The 5,000-nt window shown below is 46.9% G+C and overlaps 1 protein-coding gene across 1 annotated transcript in view; it reads left to right on the top strand.

Moving 5' to 3' along the window:
• dmd (dystrophin) overlaps positions 1-5,000 on the top strand; it is a gene marked incomplete at its 5' end in the record, with an annotated part of 540,780 nt that overhangs the window by 300,392 nt on the left and 235,388 nt on the right. The gene's annotated exons all lie outside the window — the stretch shown is intronic.

The following is a 5,000-nucleotide window of genomic DNA, read 5'->3' as shown; positions in this document are numbered from 1 at the left end:
GCTAGCCTGGAAATGGCGAAAATATAGCTTGACAGCTCCAGATTGAATCCTTTAAAAACTACCGCTGTGCGTCCATTTCCTCATCACAACCCCATGCATGTCACAACCACATCATCATAAACTCCTCCCTCCTTGTCGTCCGTCTCTCGTCTCCTGGTTGGCTTGGATTCGCGAATCCCTCGACATATCCCACCCACAACTCAACTAATTGTGATTGGCTAACGCCACAACTAAATTATATTCTGATTGGTTAAGACACCTGTCATCAAAATTGTCATCCTCATGTCATGACTAGAGTCGGTCTTCGCGAAGGGTTGCTGTCAATCAATACCATTTGCAGGTGGAGGCTGGTCCAAATATTTAACCACATATTTGCTGAAACAAAGTGAGTCCAAGATCTGAACAATTTAGCGACAATATTACTGTTATTTCAGTGAATAAAAACTAATAAATAACAAATACAAATAATTTATTAGGGGGAAATTATTTTCTTTTCAATTTTTCTTCTTCTTGGGTATTCAGTGTACCTAGAAGGCCCTGACGGTTCGCCACTGATATAAAGTATATGTTTACAACCTTCAAAACACCTACAATAAGACTAACCTAAAAACAGAAAAATCTACTACTATGGTCCTAAGACATGTATTCAATCAGTCTAAACATTGATACAATAAAGAGACATGGCAAATGGAACTAGAGTACAAATTCAGTGGATTTCAGAGTAGAATAACTGGTTTAGAAGTCCCCAGCCGTTTAGGGTATTGAACCTTAAGCATATTTACCAGCAACTGCTGCCTTAAAGACGAGCTGAACTGACATCTCAGGGTCTGATGACATATTCGACTGGAAACAAACATTTCCCTGACTGAAACGGTGTAGAGAGGTGGGAACAGGGCCGTAGCCAGGCGGGGAAAAGTGTGGACGATTCCAAGGGCCCTTGACTGACAGGGGCCCCCCCCAATTTTTTTTTTTTTTTTTTTTTTTTTTTTTACAGTGCACTTGAACGTTCAAAATACATACTTCGGCATGCGCTGGGACGCGTCATCAGTGATGTTGACTGGGGTCGTAAGGTGTTTCAGGTCAGTTCAACATCATACACCCTCGCCCAGTAGACCCAGCCGAGGCTGATTAAGACCCCGACCCGCGTCCCGGAAGCAGCCGCTACGGATCAGCCTTCCTACTCTGTCTGCAACGTTGCCCGCGGAAGGGTTGATCACTCCCAATCCGCTGCAATAAAGCTAGTGCTACGTCGCAGCATTGAAAGACCCTTCGGTGCATGGAGGCTAAGGCATTGTGGGTTGTCTCCCAGCCGCTCTCCTCCTTCGTCTTACCAGGCCTTCTCCCAACAACACAGGCATACAGCTCTGCACCTGGTTGTCAGGCATCCAATGGAAAAATAGATGCCTCAAGAAGGCCTGTGCGCTGCACGTCATCCGGCTGCGCCGAGCACCTCGCTCTAGCCTGGAGGACCCCAGGCCGCGCCGATGTTTACACAGATTTTCGGGAGACTAATCCGTAGCGTTTGTGGATTTCTCCCTCACGAGAGAACCAGTCTGGGGTGCTAACCCATCCCGTACCGGGTTGCCGTCTCTCCGACCGTCAACTGTCTCTCCAGTTTGTCACCAATCTATACCTGGTTGTCACCTAGTCTACAGTATTCCCAAGTGTCACTGGCCAGGGAAACCAGGGTTCTACGTTCAAAATACATACTTCGGCATGCGCTGGGACGCGTCATCAGTGATGTTGACTGGGGTCGTAAGGTGTTTCGGGTCAGTTCAACATCATACACCCTCGCCCAGTAGACCCAGCCGAGGCCGATTAAGACCCCGACCCGCGTCCCGGAAGCAGCCGCTACGGATCAGCCTTCCTACTCTGTCTGCAACGTTGCCCGCGGAAGGGTTGATCACTCCCAATCCGCTGCAATAAAGCTAGTGCTACGTCGCAGCATTGAAAGACCCTTCGGTGCATGGAGGCTAAGGCATTGTGGGTTGTCTCCCAGCCGCTCTCCTCCTTCGTCTTACCAGGCCTTCTCCCAACAACACAGGCATACAGCTCTGCACCTGGTTGTCAGGCATCCAATGGAAAAATAGATGCCTCAAGAAGGCCTGTGCGCTGCACGTCATCCGGCTGCGCCGAGCACCTCGCTCTAGCCTGGAGGACCCCAGGCCGCGCCGATGTTTACACAGATTTTCGGGAGACTAATCCGTAGCGTTTGTGGATTTCTCCCTCACGAGAGAACCAGTCTGGGGTGCTAACCCATCCCGTACCGGGTTGCCGTCTCTCCGACCGTCAACTGTCTCTCCAGTTTGTCACCAATCTTCTAGCAGCCATATTGGCAGGTGGCCAAAAAAGCAAATGTCAAGCCCTGCAGGGAGATTGTCACACTCATCGATACATATTTGAGGTTTGTTTATTAATTGGGAAAAGGACCACTGGAACAAACGCCACGAACATGATCTGGCTACTTTTTCAATCTGACTGGCTACTCAAAAGTTTGGGGAACTCTCTGATTTAAAATGAGATATTCCTCTAAATTGGGCTTCAAATGGCCAAAATTGTCCGCCTAATGTGATATGCTTTCATGGGGCCCGAAATCCCTGGCTATGGCCCTGGGTGGGACATGTGTGGAGGAGTTTGGTTGGACTATTCTGGGGACTGGAGTTGACATTGGCCAATCCTTGTGCCTGAATGCTGTGAATCCCACTCGGTGAATTGATGGATCCCACTGGATTTGGGGGCAGAACAGGCCCGCACTGCAAAATACTGTATTTTAACGCACAAATCTGAAACCTACCAGTCACGTTTCAATAACAGTCCATGTACAAACACAATTTAATGTAAATACAGCACTGTGGAGTGCATATAGTCACTGGCTGGCTCACTGTGCGAGCCCCCAGGGCAGAGGACCGGGTGTCTGCCTCCGGGCAGACTGCTGTTTCCAAGCCGAGGCAAGAGTGCTGCCTGCCGGCTTGGAGCGTCGACTAGCTCCAGTAAATAGCATTATTCTTGGAATGCAAGTTAATGAGCCAGTTACATGTCCTTTGCATTCTACATTAAATGAAGACATTACTGTTTCTTTTATTTTGTATGTTACATACTTATTGGCCAATTATATTAACATTTATGGGCTAGAAAAGTCTGCCCAGGTTACTTACAGGCACTAGGCAGTCATCTTGCCTGCTCAGAATTTTCTCCTCGAAATGAAGATTGATTCACAGCTGTCATGTTGTGATATGATTGGTTGAAAGGGGGTAGAAATTTGATAGTACTGAATGTCGTCAGCATACATTCAGGCGGTGTCTCGTCAGAGACGCCTGGTCAACGTGGTCAATGCGTGGTCAGTCACGCATGGGAAATCCTCCCGTTCTTCTCGGCCAGCATAGTTAGCATTTAGCTGTTAGCCCAGCCCAGGCAGACAGGATCGGGGATTCAACCACCACAGTAAACGCACATCTGAACAGACGTCTACTGTACCTGCTGTTGAATCCCCAATCTTGTAGTGTAGAGCCGCAGCACCTTCCAGCCCATTGAGTTATATGGGGGGTTTTCTCCCACCGTCAACAACATGCATCAACAAGAAGTAACATTTTGTGGGTGTTCCCACACAGACCGACTGTATCTATACTGTACATTACAGTTGTGAATGAAATCCTGAAAAATTTACTTTTGATATGAAAAATTTTGAAAAACCAAAGAAATTTGATTTTGTGATTATTATTTTTTTGCATACATTAAGTTATTAAATATAGGTGCACTGGATACCCGGGGATGTGATCTAAAATAGAAAAAAATATTTTTTTCATTTCAGCCACTTTAAGTCTGCAAACCGCACTAAAGCTTGTACCGTACATTTAATTTGACGTTTCTTACCCTTTATAAGATGCTTTTTTCTAGTCTTATGTATGCGAGGATGATGGAAACCGCTTGAAGAGTTGTATTCCACAATTAGTTATCCTTAAAGGGACACCTGCTCTGTCCAATTCAGCTGCTGCCATGTGAGAAAAACTCACTATTAAATGGAGTATGTTCTGCAAGGCCGTAGCCACCAATTCAACATTCAGTCACCTTCAGTCACCTTTTCTCACTCACCTCCATGTCACCACTTGCTCCCACTGCTGTGTTGGAATCCTCATTCTCTTTCCCACCCTTTTTGGACTTTTAGCCATATTTAGAGGAATATTTAATTTTAACTTAAAGAGCATGGAGCAGGGTAATTCCTTTACTAAATGTATACTTAACCTTGTCCCTAGGTCCATTTGAAAAGTTAATGCAGGATAAAAATAAAAAAAAACACGTGAAAAAAATATGGAGAAAAACACCTTCCTTTTTGAGAAGGAAATAACAGGCTTTTATTTTGTTAAGGCAGAGCCTGCTACGTCACAGTGGGGAGTGGCTCCCGCGTGCGTGTCTCCCTCTCCCCTCCCACTGTAGGTAGCGTTCGTCAATTCCACGGTCAAATCAGACGCATTTCAGGAGAGATAGTCAGGTCAGGTATGTACGCTAGTCAAAGTCAATCAGTCAGCCAGTTAGTCGGTCGGTCAGTTGGTAGGTTAATCACTAGTTAGTTTTTAGTATATAGTTAGTCAGTCATATAGTCAGTAGCTGTAGTAAGTTGTTGTCAGTGAGTTTTGGGTCGGCGTGTTGGCCAGGTTGCTGCAGGCAGATACTGTGCCTGTGACACGCTCTCTTTCTATCTCTCTCTCACTCGGTGTGTGTGTGTGTGTGTGTGTGTGTGTGTGTGTGCCTGTCTGCGCTGTGACACGCTCTCTTCCCCTCCGCTCTCCGCCGGTGTCGTGCTCAGTGTGTATCGCATTACAGTCCGCACCTCGGCCCGCCTCCGCTCGCCCCTTGCTTGCAGGCTCCTCAACTCTGTCTCTCTCCGCGGTCCGGTATTTCGTGGGCTAGCTCTGGGCTGTTCCTGCTCTCTTTGATGCCTAGCAGGCTCAAAATTATAAGGCTGAGGCCCCTCATATGCATGTGCATAAACATTTACTACCTCC

The sequence above is a fragment of the Poromitra crassiceps genome, assembly GCF_964638095.1.
Source record: "Poromitra crassiceps genome assembly, chromosome: 3".
Taxonomy (NCBI): Eukaryota; Metazoa; Chordata; class Actinopteri; order Beryciformes; family Melamphaidae; genus Poromitra; species Poromitra crassiceps.
Note: the sequence above shows the minus strand (reverse complement) of the source record. Positions and strands in the feature narration are given on the sequence as shown.